The 18,278-nt window shown below is 37.3% G+C and overlaps 1 long non-coding RNA gene across 1 annotated transcript; it reads right to left on the minus strand.

The window, feature by feature from the left end:
- Positions 1–404: 404 nt before the first annotated feature.
- Positions 405–17,870, minus strand: LOC104665802. The gene is made up of 3 exons (XR_748464.2): positions 17,621–17,870; positions 975–1,143; positions 405–723 (listed from the first exon to the last, which is right to left on the minus strand). It is a non-coding gene; the product is annotated as an uncharacterized LOC104665802 (long non-coding RNA).
- Between the last annotated feature and the right edge of the window lie 408 nt (positions 17,871–18,278).

Consider the following 18,278-nt stretch of genomic DNA (forward strand, 5'->3'; position numbering starts at 1 on the left):
GTTTAGTCTCCTAGATCTTAGGTCATTTGTATTATCTGATGGCATAAAGGTACATGGCATCATGCAAAGAGCTCAGTACCACATTGGAGAAATCTCCCTGGATACCCAAGGATCTCCTAGGAATTTCATTCTGTTCATATCCCACTACCAGTAGAGGACAGAGCAATCTCAGATGCAGCCTCTGCCAATCGCGAGATTCGTTCTCCCAGATCTTTATGTCATCTCAGAAGAATGGTATTTGTTTTTTTAAGTTTGTGTGTGTGTGTGTGTGTGTGTCCCTGTCCTAGATCCACTTCACACTGTATTAAGCAAAGTGGCTGAGAAAATGCAGAGTTCTTTCAGGCTGGGACCTATTATGTTGCCCTATGTTGGATAATCATAAGGGCTGTTTACACCATAGGATAGAATTCACTGTTTTATTTTTCAACATTTAACACAGTGAAAGATTTAAACATAAATTATTTGATTGGCTCACTCAGTTACTTGCAGGGAAGCTCCTGAATCGCTGTTTGATCCCCATGCTCCACCAACCAATTCCTGAAACTTGGAACTGAAGCATATTTTTTAGAAACACCAATGCAACCAAAATAAATGCGATTACCCTGGGACCAGTATACCTTTTTCTGACCCATACTTCCCTCTCTCTAGGATTGCTCTCTACTGGGAAATGTATCTTGTTCTTTGGCCATTCTCATGTAGAGACACTGTTCCCTCCCCATGCACCTGTTAGGATTCAGAACAAGAAGTCACTTAACTCTTGTTATGTAGAATAGTTAAGAGTACACAATTATTCAGGAAATTGTAACTTTGATATATTTAAATATAAGAAACATCTGCTTGGAATCTGACCCATGTTTGTAGTTCATGGGTGAATCAGAAAATTAGGCTGGGCTTTAAATGATGTTTTAACTGCTCTGCAAGGTGCAGGCTAAAACCTTTCCTCTAGCTGGATACTTTAAAAAGAAAGAACTCACCCAGTGTGGCTCCCTCCTTCCAAGTGTTGACTCTTCTCCAGAATTTGCCTGCTTTTGTCACTCTCCAGTGCCCTCAGGTAGTTGTTTTGTAGTTTTTCCAGCATTTATAGTTCTTTTCTTTGGGAAGGGCAGTCTGATTGAACCTTATTCACACATTTTAGAGGCATTCCTGAGGAAACAGGAAGAAAAATTTGCACTGTTAACCCTTTGCCTTGACAGCAAAAGGTTTGTAATTATTATATACATACACTTTCTTGGCTTTCATTCTTTTCTAATATGTATATCAGAAAAACAAAGGAGAAATAAAAGAAAGGCAAGAAGATGAATGGAAGAAAGAGATAAAATAAGGCTTTTGATTAATGTATAATGACATATCCACAATTACAGTATCAGGCAGAATAGTTTCCTGTTCCTAAACGTTTCCCATTCTCTACCTATTCATCACTTCCTCCCTCCTTTCAAATTCATGACAACCACTTATCCTTTAACTGTCTCCATAGTTTTGCTTTTCCAGAATGTCACGTATTTGGAATTATGAAGTATGTAGCCTTTTCAGATTGACTTCTTTTAATTAGTAATATGCACTTAAGATTTATCAATGCATTTTAATAGCTTCATAGCTCTTTTTCTTTTAGTATTGAATAATATTTCATTGTATGGATATACCACAGTTTATTCATCCATTCATCTACTGAAGGGCATCTTGGTTGCTTCCAAGTTTTGGCAATTATAAATACAATGCTGTAAACATCTCTGTGCAGGTTTTTATGTGGATATAAATTGTTAATTTATTTGGATAAACACCAAGAAGTGCAATTGCTGGATCATATGGTAAGAATATATCTAGTTTTGTAAGAACTGCCAAACCAAATGGCACAGCGGTTGTACCATTTTGCGTTCCCACCAGCAACGAATGAGAGTCTCCGTTGCTCCACATTCTTGTCAGAATTTAGTGTTATCAGTATTTTCAGTTTTAGCATTCTACTAGATATGTAGTTGTATCTCATTGCTGTTTTAATTCTCAATTCCCTAATGACATATACTATTGAGAATACCCACAGTTTTACAGCATGGTATACTACCACTGCTGCCATTACTTGCACACACCTAATTAAAACTTTCTATGTACTAGGTAATATGCAGAGTACTTTCCATATATTTTCTCATAGCACTATGAGTCACATACACCATTATTATGCATTTTCAGGAAAAAAGAAAACAAAACTCTGAAGTTTAGAAGAGTTAAGTACACTGCTAGTAAATGTTGAATCTATGACCCCGGGGTCTTTCTGACTCCAACTCTCATATTTTAACCACTATATACTTTTTCATCAAAGTGTGATCCCGAATCTCCTACTTCAAACCAAGTAGGAAGGTGAAAAAAACTCAAAATTCTGAATTGTACAATATCGCATCAGAATCTTCCTGCTGGGAGTGGATCTGGAGTGGGAGAGTCTGAAACACACTCAAGATTAAGAGCCATTTTACTACTATTCTAGGATTACTCCAAGTCCAAATAGCAGTTCTGATATTTTGTTTCTATTTTGTATCATGTATTTCTCTTTGAAGTATATTTACAAAAGCCTTGTTGTCCCGACCTGCAGGACAGTCGGACGGGCCCTGGAAGCGGGAGTGGGAATGGAGGAGACAAGAAAACACAAGAAATGGAGACAAGACAAATAGCCTGATCAAGTCTCGTTTATTGAGTGTAGGGTCATGCCTTATATAGGCTGGCAGGGGAAGAGGTTGGGCCAGGGCGGTGACGGGGGGGGGGGGGGGGGGGGGCTCTTCTCAAATTACAATTGCGCATGCGCCGTGGGTTTGTACTTTTCCCGGGCGCGGGATCGCGCCTGCGCCCTGGGCTGCATATCTTCCTGGGCGGGAAAATGTTTGCGCGCGCGCGGGAAAGGTTGGCGGGCGCGGGAACAGTTTTGGCGCGCGCGGGAGAAACTTAGGCGCGCGCCGGAAAAGCTTTGGGCGCGCGCGGGAAGGGTTTGTAAATAAAGAACCCGGGAATGTGCCCTCTTGTCTCCGCTTTGCGGAGATCAAGCAACAGAGGTCGGCTAATTCCAGGCCTCATGGCTCCGGACACCTTGTTACTTGTATAAAATAAATTATAATAAAAGCATTAAGAGTATATCTTAAATATAGATGAATACATAGTTTTCTATGTTCCCTAATTATGGATGCTATAAAGTCTTTTCCTCGCACACTTCTACCCTAGAGATAAATTTGACAACGGGGTGGGGGGGGGGAACCTGAGTCTGTGAAATATCTACTATGTGTCATTCTGGTACAGTCTGAATGTTTGTGTCCTCCCAAAATTCGTATTTGGAAATCACCAAGGTGATGATATGAGGAGATAGGGCCTTTGAGGGGTGATTAGGTCATAGGTGGAGCCCTCATGCGTGGAATTACTGTTCTTATAAAAATGCTTTACACAGGTAGCTTGCTCCTGCCCACATATGAGGACACAGCACGTGCCACCTATACACTAGAAAGTGGACCCTCGCCAGACTCCAAATGTGCCAGAGCCTTGATCTTAGACTTCACAGTCTGTAGAACTGTGAGAAATCATTTTCTGTTGTTTATAAGCCACCCGGTTTATGACATTTTTGTTATAATAGTACCTAGGGACTAAGATATACTTTGTGCTAGATAAATTGAACAAAGTTCATACAAAATACTTCTGGCATTATGACAGATTTACCTAACTATAAAAGTCTAATGTCTTTACTGGACAGAAAAACTGCATATATTTGCATATATTACTATACAATACATAGTACATATATGCATATATAGCGTGTGTATATATATATAGTATCGTATATCTACTATACCAGAGTATACCATAATATACTCTCTCTCTCTCTCTATAACTATATAACTATATATATATATATATATATATATATATATATGTAGTATATTTAGCAGTAATTCCAGGCCAAGGAAAAAGTCATTATTGCAGGCACTCTATGAAAACTTATTAATTAAAATAAACAGACAGCTATTTGTTGTGTCTTTTGATCCAAGACAAGACATTATTAAGGATTTTAACAATAGAATTGCCTGTGTTCAAACCTCTGCTATGCTTCTAAATCATTGTGGAACTTTGGGCAAGCTTCCGTAACACCTTTTAGATCTTGGTGTACAAGATTCTAAATGGAGATAAGGAAAGACTCTACGCTCTAGAATTATTGAATTAAAATAATTAGACAGTGCCTGATTCACATTAAACATTCAATAAATGTGAACTATTATTATTTTCACTATTATTATTCTCAAAAATAAAAATAAAAATGGGAATTGACTAACAGAGTGGTAGAGTGGAAAGCGTGGCAGAATGGTAGTGTGAGGCTCAAAAATATAAGGATAAAAATGATATGTGACAAATCCATAGTGTAGAAATTGAATACTCTGAGCATGAAAAACTGAAGAAATCACTTTTCATGGGAGTGGGCAGGGATGCATGGCTTCTTTGAGGAATCTAAATAAACTTGAAAATGTTTTTAGGTGAAAACAATGTGTATTTGGAGTGGATGTCCTCAGGGATGTACAAATTTAGAGACTTTAGCACTGTTTGGTGGATAGGGAAACCCCATTTGGACCCTCAGACACAGCCCACTGTGTCAAGACTTGGCAATTTGAGAAGAGATGGTGCCAAGGTAGGTGCTGTATAAGAAAGGAATCTTAGACACATAAGGAGAAGGCATCCTTTCCATACTAATTGAAGCTCAACTCAAATAGCAAGCTAGAACCCCATTTGCAGCTAGAAAATTGCAGACTGAGTACTACAGTCTTTTAAACAGGCCTGTCACTGAGTTCACAAAGGCAAGAGGCATTGTCACCTGAAGCCACAAACCCTGCTAAGAAGAGCATTAATTGTTCTCTATATCACATAGACTGTTTAGTTCTGCAATCAATAAGAAAGAGTGGGCTCATACCAGGACCCATTGCTTTTTTCAGGTAAATTTGGAATTCAGCAAATAGACCACAATCTACAATTTTCTCCATAAAGCAGAATGCAGGCTAAGTTGATACAGTATTTACCAGTATGGAAATGAGTTAATGGCCTTCCGATGAGGATCTCAGTGACATAAATTCCCATTCTCTTTACAACTTCTTGAGTTTGTCTTGGTGTTTGCTAACTCTGAGGAGGTCTAAAACAATAAACAGTGTCTGCATTCTGCTTTCAATGCCATAAACACATTTTGGAGAGGCAGGAGCAATTTTATAGCTGTACATACACTGGAGAGAGAGCATGACCCTGGAGAGCTAGAGGTTTATCATCACTTTAAAAAATAACGGTTGAGAAGAAACTGCTCTCAGTGTAGTCTCTGTCTTTTATTTTATATATTTTTAATAGCTACCTCTTATTGAGTGTTTACTAAGAGCCACAAACTCTATTAGGCACTGTTTAAACTTTTATTTTAAAATGAAACACAGATACAGCAAACCACACAAAATTATTATAAGGCAAATATCATCTTAACCACTACATATGTCAAAGAATGAAACCTTGCTAGCTATCCAGAAGTCTCTATACATTCTCTGTCCTCTCTCTCTCCAAAAATAACCACCATCTTGACTTTTATATTAATTTTTTTGCATTTTTATTGTTTATAATAAACAATAAATGTTTAAGTGAACATCCTGAGGCATTAAAATGTAGTCATCAATTTTCAAATTGATATGTCTTTTAGCTCCAATATCATCAACATGTCATCTCCCTTCTTCCCACAAACTCCTTTCCCTTAGAATGAATCTGTTGACCAATACGGGCCACTTGTGGATTTCGCCCCAGTGTGGATTTGGTGAGTATATTGATGTACTCATGGTACCAATCTACATGTTCTTCTCTTCTCTGCATTTCCAGCAAGTGGCAGCAGGACCCTTGATCAAACTCAGCTTTTATATTGTTTGCAACATTATAGGTAGCACTGAGTCATCAGGAGGCAAACTGATGGTTAACAGCAGGCTGGTTATTTTCTTAGTGATTATAAAATGGTAATACTCTAATTCTACCCATTATTTTTACACATTAGCTCAAATAATTTCATATGTAAGGTAATTCTTCCTTTGATCTACAATTTGGTTACCCAGTGGTATAACTCCAAAAAAGACAGAACTGAGGATTTTACGATAGGTTTGGTGATAGTAAGTTGGTTCCCTATCTTCCTCAGAAGATCAGTTAGGATTTAAATTTATCTGGTGGATCCCAATGCACTGTAATTTTTATCCTTATTGAAGTGCTACTTTTTCCTTCTTCAGCCAGGTAGAGCCTTTTCGAGGTTAACTTTTGATTCCTCTTGAACTAGTGGTCTTTGATACTTCCCATGTTAGTTCATAACAAAATGTTTCAGATTTATCTGGTATGCTTCTTTTCTTATATCTATATTCAGCCACTTTTCTAAGAAATTCTGTTTTTGTTTTGTTTTGTTTTGTTAACACCACAATCTGGTTGCAAGTGATAGTCATTGCTATTAGGGTTGGCAAAGTTAGCACATAAAAATACAAGCCACGTAGTCACCTACTTGGGACATACTTATACTACAAAATTATTTGTTGTGTATCTGAAACTCAAATTTAATTGAGCACCCTGCATTTTATTTGACAATTAATTTATGCTAAGCCGGTCATTATTTTTAGACCGAGTTAATCTAGGTCCTCTGAGAAGGAGGTGCAACTAGATGTGCAAGAGAGTTATTGGATAAAATGTCTGTGAGGGAGTAAGAGAATGAATGGAAAAAGCAGGAGTATCCTTTAGACTGTGAGGCTTTACTGCTGTGAAGGTCAACGGGAAGAAAGGAGAATAGATAGAAAGAATCTCAAACTGTAGTTCAGGTCTAAGAAATATTTAGGAGGGTTCTCAAACCAAAGCTGTCCAACAGAGGATTCCCACAAGCCCTAAGGGGGCTGCTTCAGTATCTCTGCCACCTGCAAGGGGACTGCTTCAGTATCTCTGCCACCTGCACTCAGTCATTCACCTAGCATAAGCTGTGGGAAGCATAGCCTCACTGCTAATGCTGTTGTGCATTAGGAATGAGGTAATAATGATATCTCCAAATCAAAATTTCCAATTCAATTTCGGGGCTATTTTCTAAAGGAACTTCTTCTATTTGCCTCTTATCTATAGTGAAAATTATAGTTCTTAAAGTCTTGGAGATTAGAGAGTTAGAACATCTCATAATTACTCATTTACTTTTCTAATATTATACACACAACAGTAACTATACAAATATTGCCACCACCCATTATAAATATTGAAAATATGTTTTCTTGCATATGCCGTCTCATTCTCTCCATTTGGTTGTACTAAATCTACACTGGTAGATAATATAGCTGTTATGTACTCTTTCCCACTTAACACTCAATTTGTCTTATTCTACAATAACTAAGTATGTAATCCACCATAATTCTTATGCTTATATCTCTCCAGTTCTGGATTGTTCACAATGGCTCTTAGTGACATGTGGTATTGGACAATTGAAACATGTCCAGTCTAAATTGGTATGTTTGTAAGCATAAAATATTTTTTATGGATATTTGAAATGTACTAACAATGTAAAATCTCAGATAATTTTCATACAGATTATATATCAAAATGATAAAATGTTTAGTGTGTTGGGATAAATAAAATATACCATTGATTTAATTTCTTCTGTTTCTTTTTACTTTTTTTCAGGTAGCTACTAAAACATTTAAAATTACATATATGATTTTTATTTTTTTATTTAATTGCAACGTTCCTGTTAATTTCATTTTCTGAAACTCATTTCTAGAAGATTCCTCAAAAAAAGTCCCATGAGGACAATATTCCTTGAGTGATTGCATGTTGGTAACAGTCTTTATATGACCATTATAATTGATATTCAGTTTTACTGAATATAAAATCTCTGGTCCATATTTTTTTCTTGAATATCTTAAATATGTTACTTCATTTTTTCTCTCTAAGATAAAGTGTTACTGTAGGAAAGTTTAATAATAATAATCTTAGTTCCTTTTTAAGTCAAGTATTCTTTTGTCCTAGATGCCCAAGTAATTCTTTTTTTTTCTCTTTCTTAATTTTACTTGGTGTTGATTGTATTATATTAATATTAACAGTTACACTATGTGGTTTTTCAGTAAGTTTAAATGGATTTTTAAAATTTCAGGATTACTTTCTTATACATATTAGTATTAAGGTTTTTTTTGTTTGTTTTTTTTTGTTTTTTTTGTTTTTTTTTTGAGACAGAGTATTGCACTGTCACCCAGGCTGGAGTGCAGTGGTGTGATCTCAGCTCACTGCAAGCTCCACCTCCCAGGTTCAAGCGATTCTCCTGCCTCAGCCTCCCATGTAGCGGGGACTACAGGTGCCCACCACCACACCAGGGTACTTTTTTGTATTTTTGGTAGAGACGAGATTTCACTATGTTGGCCAGGCTGGTCTGGAACTCCTGACCTCGTGATCCGCCTGCCTCAGCTTCCCAAAGTGCTGGGATTACAGGAGTGAGCCACCGCACGCAGATGGTTTTGAGGGTTTTTTTTTTTCCTTGCTTTGTTCTCTCACTGAGGAACTACCATGACATTCATCAATCTTTTTTGCCATCTATAATATATGTCACATTTTCTTGAAACCTGTTTCTTTATTTCTTAATTTATTTTTAGTGTTAAATATTTTTTCTCCTTTTCAACTTGATTTCCTTTAAAGTGTTATTTTTGTACTTATATTCTCTTATTTTCCTGCTAGATTAGTCTTTATACCTACTCTGCTGTTTCTTTTATTTCCATTTTTTTCTTGAGTTTGATCTCTTTTTCTAGTTCTGATTATTTTTTTTATGTGTTGCATGATTTTCTTAATGTCCTTTAGCTCATTTTAAAGTAATATGTTACACTTCTGAAAATATTTTGAGCATGACATTTTTTGGCAGGCTTATTTTGTCAATAGCAGAAATTGGCAAATTTCCTGTAAGGTTCTAGTCAGTAAATATTTTACACTATATAGGCCACATGGCCTGTCACAAATACTTAACATTGCCATCGTACCATGAAGATAGTCATAAGCAATATGTAAATGAATAAGAGTGGTTATGTACCAATAAACCTTTATTTCTAAAAAACAGAAAGTAGACTGGAATTGGCCTCTGGGCTACAATTTGCCAGTCTCTGGTCCCTAGGAATGTCATTCTATGTTTTCTTGTAGCAACTTTCTTTTTGGGGCTAAACTTTACATACATGGCATTTGACCTTGATAGTTTTCAATTACTCATTTTTGTACAAATTTAGTATTTTTGAACTTTTAGATAGGTAAAAATTAAGACAGACTTTTCAACCTAAAGGAGATCCTTCTTTTCTTATTATGTAACAGTAAATATACTGTTGGAAGGACGCCTGGCAGGTTTGTTTCAAGAGTTCACAGGATCTAGACTGCACCAGCCACCTAAGACCTTGACATAGGCCTGCTAAGCACAATGAAACATCTGAGATTTTATACTGCTTACAAGCTAATGAGTTAACCCACCAGTTTTATGGATGTTGGCAAAAGACATGAGACTCTGGGGTCAGAGGCAAAGAGTTTTATTATTCACAGTACAATGAGTAGGATGAACATGAGCGTTTATGTGTGTGAGTTCTTCTTCTCCTCAAGTCCCATGGGAGGGATGGTTGAGCCAGATGGATGCTTACCCACACTGTAGGCTGTAGTATAGAAGTGGAACCCTGAGCTTAAGGAACACAAATCTTTTATAATGGGGAGTAAGCATGCTTGTTATTTTGTTCCAGAGGAAGACATTATCTTTTTTATAGTGAAGAGCAATAATGCTTGTCCTTTACTCCAGAGGAAGGTATTAGTCCTTCTTTCCAGGTTAATTGCTGCACAAATATTCTTTAAAAGATATTATGAAACAAAGGACATTTCCTTCTGATAAGAAATGCAGAAATATGAGAGACCAATTTCCTGCTGAGAAATAGGCTCTCCACAGGGCCCCTTTTACTCAGTGCTGGAATGCACGAAATCTCTCCTAGTTCTACTGAGTGTTCTTACATTGGCCCACTGTAGTTTCTAGTGAATACCCATTGACTATTTGGGGCTTCCTTTCTTAAATAATTTGTAATTATCAGATCTGTACTTTGCCCTACTGCATTCTTCTGCATTCGCCCACATAGATACCAAAGGCACCCACACTGTGTGGCTTTTGGTATTTAGGGATTTGTAAAGGTATCTAGTTATTTAGAATTGTTGTAAATGTTGTACTTTTGGTTCTGGTGTCTAATTCTCTATGTAGCCTAAAACCATGCTGTCATCACAGCAGCCTATCTTCCCAAAATAACCCTTTCAAAAAAAGTATGCCAAGCCTGATTTTACTTTTTTTAAAGTCCTCATTTTGAGAATAAACTTTATTTTTCCATAAAATACTTATTTCCAAGATCTTCCTAAATTGCATAAAAATACTTGACTCTCCTCCCCTTCCCCCACACTAAGTGGTAGTAAGTTGGTATTATTTTAAGTGGAGGGGCCAATGTTTTCTTTCTTTACTTTCTATAACATTCTGTGTCTTATTTTCTTGCTATATTTGTGTACTCCATCTATCAGCAATTCTTCTTACCCTCTTTCCAAATATGTTGCCTAAAACTAGCAAACCAGATAAACAAGCTTATTTAATATGTGTGCAGAGGATGTAAAGTAAAAATAACTATCTTCTGAGATTGAGCATAATCTTAGAAATTTCTATTGACTTTGTGGTCCTTTTGGCAGTATATAAATAGTTTAGAGGAATTCAAGCTATATTTACAGCAACAATTTTTTTATTCAATTTCAATATTTCCTCAGCGGTTTGCCCATTATAGCACCTCCTCCTCCATATTTAGTATAGTGTTTATATATTAGGTAAGAAATAAAATAAATTGGGAGTGATAGTGCAAACATAATTCTCTCCAAATTCTTCTATGAGCTCTCCACACTGGAAACTTGGTACTTTATAACACATAGTACCTGCTCCTAAGCAGTAGAAAATTTCAAGCTTATCTGGCTTTTACTTGATGTTTTAGAACCAAGCAATATCTGATGGGTTCTTACTCATATCTAGCATCAGTAGATCAAGATTATATAATTCCTACATATCAAAGAAAAATAAAATATTCTAGGACAACAGAAAGAGAAAATATATTTTCCCTGGATGATCCTATTCCATAAAATAAAAAATACAAGCTTGTAGGAGATGCTAACAGAGCTTAATATTGAGAGGGTGAATAAAGTTTTTTTTTTTTTTTTTTTTTTTTTCCAGAGACCATTTCCTCTGAGATTCCCCCTACTTAGGCAAGGAGACTGATGTAGACCCCTACCTACCACACCCCTCCACACACACAATTAACTCTGTCCCCAACAGAATTTCTCTCTTCTAAGCATTGATATTAGTAGAAAAGATAAGATGGCACATGTGACAATTAGTATGTTGAACAAGTTATTAGGTTGGTGCAAAAGTAATTGTGACTTTGCCATTACTTTTTTTTTCTTTTTTTTTTTTGAGACAGAGTCTCACTCTGCCACCCAGACTGAAGTGCAGTAGCGCCATCTTGGCTCACTGCAACCTCCGCCCCCTGGGTTCAATCGATTCTCCTGCCTCAGCCTCCCTAGTAGCTGGGTTTATAGGCATGTACCACCACACCGAACTTTTTTGTATCTTTAGCGGAGATGGGGTTTCACCATTTGGCTAGCTTGATCTTGAACTCCTGACCTCAAATGATCTGCCCGCCTTGGCTTCCCACAGTGCTGGTGCTATTATATTTAATTGCAAAAAATGCAATTACCTTTGCACCAACCGGATATTACAAACTAGATGCATGCAATTGTGCAAAGAGATAAGACACTACAAAGAGTGAAAGAAGAAAGTCCCTGTAAACTTGCGATGGGAAGGTTGTGAAAGGTGTTGAGTCCTAATAGATCAGTTATATTCGAGAAGGTGAAAATGTGAGTGGATGCCTTCTCCATGTGGAAGGTCAGGGGACCCCTGAAGAGAAGAGGACTGCCCATTTGTCCTGTGAGGCTTTTGAAGTCTTATTAACTAAGATTAAACACTCTTATAAGTGTTGCTCAGTAAATCAAGTTGCTAACTAAAGGGTGATTTTCTAGTCATTGATTTGTAAGAACTATCATTTGTGTTATAGATTCTCTCCTCCTCCTCCACTGATGCTTACTGTATAATTGGTAAGTGTAACAAATGATAAAATATTACAAGGCAAGGTAAGCTTGTAATTAATTAGTAATATCAAGTATAACTTACTGACAGAGGAATGAGGAAGTTACACTTTTGACTGCATTCTGAAATTATACAAATATATAGAAAACCAATGGCAGGAGCAATATTTAGGCATAACCAGTGGGATTTATGGTATTTCATCTCATGATTCTTATGAAGGTGTTAATAAACCAATGAGACTTACTACACCCTAACATCCCTAACAACTTCAGAATATATTCTCTTGGCTTTTCCCCTCCGTCTCTTTTCCTCCTCCTACTCTTCCTTGTCTCTTCCCCTTCTTTCTCTTTCTTCTTTGATTTGGATAAAGATCTGTGACTTTAGTAAATATTTAGATATGCAGGAGAGAAACGGAGTGACTTAAACCTTTCCTTATTCTCCCAAAAAGATACAGATGTATGACAGATTGACAGACAGATGAATATAACAAAGGATCTACACTAGCAAGCAACTCATTGTGTCTAATAGATTAAACAGAATTAAACAATGTTCAGTATTGAAAGATGTGTTTTAATGTGTCTTATTTCAATGTACTTTGCCTCCCCTGGTATCCTGAAATTATTATTTGTATAATCACATGACTCTGCGTGGTGAAAGGAACCCAAGGACTTGGCCTCAAGTTTCCTTTGGCAATGGCGGAAGAAAAATCCCCAGTGGTAGAAAGTCAATTGGTAGAGACAATGCCAGGGTCTCTTTAATGTCAGTGGATGCTCTAGAGCTATTGCACCTGAGTCCTCGACTATCTCTTGTTTTCTAGAGGAAAATTCATGGGATAATTTGAATCTAGTACTAAATCCTTAAAAACAAATGCAAGTGTTAAAAAAGATGAAAATGTTTCCTTCCAAACATTAGTCAAGATCTTCCAGTAGAATTTTCTCTTTCAATTTGTAAAAGATTTTCCAGAATGGGAAATGTGCTTTGTGCTCTTCTGGGAATTTTATAAGGAAAGAAGGTGGGTAACCACTATGAAGTCTACCTCTAATAGAAGGCTCAGTAATCTTGTACTTTTCAAGGAATAAAGGAAGATTATTTTGAATCATTAGAGAATCTTGTCTTGGTTATGGAAACAAGAAATACCAGATTCAAAGAAATTTATTCATCACAGGCAGACATTATCTCAAAAAGACAAATGTCATGCCAATGTTTCTAAATACTCCTCCATACATAGCAACTCTGTCATTTGTAGACAAGATCTGATTCAGAAAACTTTATTTTATTTCTAAAGAGTTGTGAAAATCAGGAAAAAATACCATTAATATCAGCTCAAAGAGATGGAAGGGTTTTTCTCTTTTTTACTGTGCCAACATAACCAATTCATTAAATGATGACTCTTAAAAAAAAAGAGCAAAATAAATAAACACATGTCCCTTGTTGGGCATCTAGTAGGTAAACATAACAACAGCAGGTAAATGTCTCATCTTCTTAAGTTGTTTTGGTGTTACAATTCAGCTATATGTATATAGAGAAAAGCATACACAGGAAAATAATCTACATTGTTTTACTGTCTTAATTCCTGTATATATGACACAGAAGGGCTATGGGGTGAAAGGAAGATGTGAGGTTTTAAATATAGCACAAAAAGAGATTTGACAACACTGGACCTCAGTAGGCATGAGCAATTTGTTAATATCTTCAGGTCTCCAGAGAGCAAGAATGACTCTCAGGATATTGCAACTCTGTCTGCTTCCACCAGAGATCATAATTGGGCTATGAATTTTTATAACAGGAAAGTCTTCCTGTCAAAGACAGAGACTGACAAAAAGTTTAGTTTACTGATACTGAAAGAATCTCAGAACAGAATGAGTAATATACATGGGTATCACTTATATACATAGTGCCTTTACTTCTTTCTTCTTTTTTTCTTTAAAAGTAAATTCCTGTTATAGTTTACTGGTTAGAGGTTCTACAATAGAGCTTGTTTATGAGGATTGCTCAGCATACTGGTTTTCTGCCCAGGGACATGATATGCATTTTGGGGAATTCAAAAGCCAATTGAGGTGAGTAGAGGTCATTTGTAAATCGAAACCAAATGATAGCAGAAGATGTGAACTAAAGCTATTTCTTCATCTGCAAAGAGCTAATTGGGCACATTTCAGGTCAAGTCTCTGAAGACACAGCTCGTGAACTCTGTCTTCTTGATGCTGTGCTCATTATAGACACTCAATAGAGGACTGGCTAATGCTAGGGAAATCCCCATCAAGGTGGCCTTTACATGACACTGCAGGTTTACATCAGGAAGGAGAATAAAGAGAAGGAAAATGCAGTGAGGGATGCTAGCACCTAGCTGCTTGTGGAGTACTATTTGCCTTGTCTAATTTATCTGAAACTGAAGAGTTTGTCTGTAAAGGATATCCTACTTCACAAATTCTCAAGGGACATTTGTCTTTCTGACATATCAGCTGTTAGCTAGGCCTTATTTCTTACTTGGTTGTTTTTAGAGTAAATATTGATTCTTTGGTCTTGTGTCTGCTATTTGAGGTGGAATATTGAATACTGCATAGATGACCTCTGTATGTCTAGAACAACTAATTTTGCCACAGATACCAAAACACTGTAATGATAATCTTGAATTAATTCAATTGTTATCTAAATTTCATAAACTGTCCTCAATTATCCACCTTAATATTTCTAGGTAAAGAGAGATGTACTGCATTGACACCTTGTTTTTAAAGGGTAAGACAGCAAGAAAAAGAAAGACATTGTAGATATTCACAATGTTGTATGTGAGGAAGTTTTTGAATGACTTCAGAAACCCAAATGAACATATTGAGAAAGCAGCATTGTGAGTTCTGTCTACATGTGAACCTGAAACTAGGATTTGAGGCAATCCATTTTCAGAAGGAAGTGATGGAGTTTGAATCCTAGGAAATCTTCCTGAATAAAATGGCCATGTGTTGTAAGGTTCAGATATTTATAACCCAAAATAGAAGGAATTTTGCTAGGTGATCTCTCCAGTTCTTTTTTGGTTATGAGAGTCTGATTTCTATCCATGAAAAGGGTAGAAAAACTTCCTTTACTGTTATATGAATGTTATAAAATGTATACTTGTCTATGAATTAGCTGATCAAAGATAATACATAAAAAATATTCAAAATACTCTATAAATCTTTTTAAAAAAATCTCTCTTTAATAGATTTTTGTATTCAGAAATGATACTTTGTAAATGCCTTTTAAATTTCAGATTTCTGAATTCTAAACATTATCAAAACAAAATTGTGACTATATGTGTATGTAAAACTAGAGAGCACTGGAAAATGTGGTGAATGGTAAGGGCCTTTTGTGAGGTAATTAACTTATTTAACTTATCTATTGATTTTTTTTTTTTAAAAAGTCTAAGTATTTCATTGACTCTTCCACTAAAATTTAAACATATACAAATAATTTTTCATTCAGAGGATAGGCATTTGACGTATAACATCAACATATCATCATAAAAATTTAGAGAATGAGAATATCTTAATGGGCACCTGGTCTAAACATTTTAATTTTACCAGGTAAAAAGGTAGAAGCAAGAGATAAGTGATTTCACTGTGTTCTATACCTTCATGCTCTGATGGACCAAGAAAATCAATCAGTTGACATCTAGTCAGGTACAGAACCCTTGTATCTACACTGCATTAGGGTTATATCTACTTTAGTGCTTTTAAAATTTTGTAGACATTTGATTGTGAATGGACGTTTTGTATTTTTTCTTTAAAAATAACATCATTAGAAACTATACAAAACAGAACCACAAATACTCCCTTCAAAGGTGTAAGATATTCCATCATTTCTTGTTTGGATGTTAGGATTTTTCCTTCAGTAAGAAATTAAGTTGAAAATGAAGTAGAACATCTTATACTGTAATTCAAGTGCAGTACATTGAAAAAAATAAAAACAGTATTTAAGTTGGGAAAATCCGTTTACATGTGATTAAGTTTTAATCAGTGCCCTTAACCTAGATCTCAAAAGCTAAAAATGTTCTTAGTTTGACAAAATAACAACCCATTCCCAAAGACAAATACTTAAATCAAAGAAGCATTTTTAATTAAAAAAATTCACACCACATACACACACAGACCCCCACAACACATGAAACATATAATAATGTATGTCTTTATTTGCAATGAAGTGGGTTTTATACTGAACTCAGAACGTAGATGTAAGTTCAACAGTTGAACTCAATCAAGTAAGTAATCTTATATAAAAGGATAACTCCCTCTAGCATATACTTATCCTGTGTAACAGATATCTCTGTAATAAAGTAAATTCCTTCAACTCAAGCAGACTGTCCAAAATGGAAACACATTGAAAAGATGAATATACTCAAATAATCAACAGAAGAGCAAAATATAAAAATGGGAACATTTTCTGAATAATGCAGACACCCTCCTTCCAAAAAAATTACATGTGAGGGAATATCTAGACGGTCACAATTACTGGATAAGCTGCCCAATAGCTATTATACTGGTGTTTCATTTAAAAAAATTGCTTTATACTCTTGCAACTTGCAAAGTTATTCCTAGCAAAAAGTTATTTCTCCTGAAACAGAATAAATAGGTCATTCACAATATGCACTGGAATATACTTTTGAAAAACAAGATCTCCACTCACCTCTAATTCTATCTTTCTGCTAGTGATTGTTGTACATTTTAAAATATGTACTTTATAGGAACTATTGTTACAATTAAAATTTAGGACAACATTATAATTCATGTTTTAGAAACTCGTAAGGCAGGACGACAGCTCCTACCATTTTACAAAGGCCTTTCTGTTAAGAAGCGATTAATTAATGGACTGAGTGGCTCAAAGGAGGGAGCCAGTCCTTAGCCAATAAAGCCCAACTCAGTGCTACCCCACTGCCCCATATTCTCTGTCCTCTCTGCTGGACCTGTCTTGTGCTGAATGCATGAACACCTAAATATTGAACTCACTCCTGCCATTTCTCTGCTGAGCAATCTCCTACAACCTGTGCCTGAGACTTGGAGACTGTTTGTGGTCCATGGGCTTTAGGGGCCCCAGGGAAAGCCACGTGCACTAGTGCATCTGGATGAACTGCGGACTTTGTCTATCCAGGAGAATTCAACTTCCCAAGAGCTACATTGACTCATTGATTTGTATCCAGGCTCCGGGCTCCCAATTCCCACACAACATTAAGTTCCCTGAAGCCAGGGAATTTGGTAGGTTTGACTTGTTTAGTCTCTCTCCCCTGCAACCCTCTCTCTGAGCCTCACAGTGTGTTTGGCACATAGTAGGTGCTCGTTAAACCTACTTTGAATGGGCGAGGGTTGTGTTGAAGAAAGGAAAGGCCGGGAGGACTTAAGATTTGAAGATTTTCCTACATGTGTCCAGGAAGAAAGAAAAGGAAAAAAAAAAGTGAGTATCAGATTCTTATCATCATTACAGTTATTATTGTTTTTAACCAACCTTTAGGAATTCCACTGGCATTACCCAGGCAGCTGGTAGGAGAATCTGGGCTGGAGGCTAAAGGATGTCCATTGCCCCAAATCAGAAGGCGCAGAACCCCAGGTCACAATCTGAGACAACCCCTAGGGTCCCGACAGGTGTTGCCCGCCTCCCATTAGGGCTCCGGACCCCCAGTCCCCGACTGTCCCTTGCCTTCTGGGGCGCTGGAGCATGCCCAGTGGCAGAGCTGGAGTCACCGAGGGCTTTGCACGGGCGCACTCCGCTTCTCCGGGTTTTAGCAGAAGCCCGCGGGGGGGCGGGGGGTTGCGTGTTGGGGGGGTAACGGCGGCACCCGGCAGCCTTGGGCGCGCGAGTGGAGAGCTCTCGCGCCGCACAGGGCTCTCTCCCCCGTTGCGGTTGCTGAGGAGATGCTGGAGCGCGGCACCCGGCTGCTCCACCTGGCGCGCTGAGCACCGCGCCGGGAGCCCCCGGCGGCGGGCGGCAGGGGGCGCGGACTGCGGTAGAATGCGAGCCGGGCTCCTCCAGCGCTGCGAGACGTCTCTCCAGCTCGGTCAGGTGCCGGGGGCCCGCCGCTCGCCGCTCCACTAACTTGCCACTTGGTCGTGTCTGGTCTCAGAGGCTCGCTACGCTTTCGGGTGGTGGGGGGCGGGGAGAGTGG

This window comes from Rhinopithecus roxellana, chromosome 14 (genome assembly GCF_007565055.1).
Source record: "Rhinopithecus roxellana isolate Shanxi Qingling chromosome 14, ASM756505v1, whole genome shotgun sequence".
Lineage (NCBI taxonomy): Eukaryota > Metazoa > Chordata > Mammalia > Primates > Cercopithecidae > Rhinopithecus > Rhinopithecus roxellana.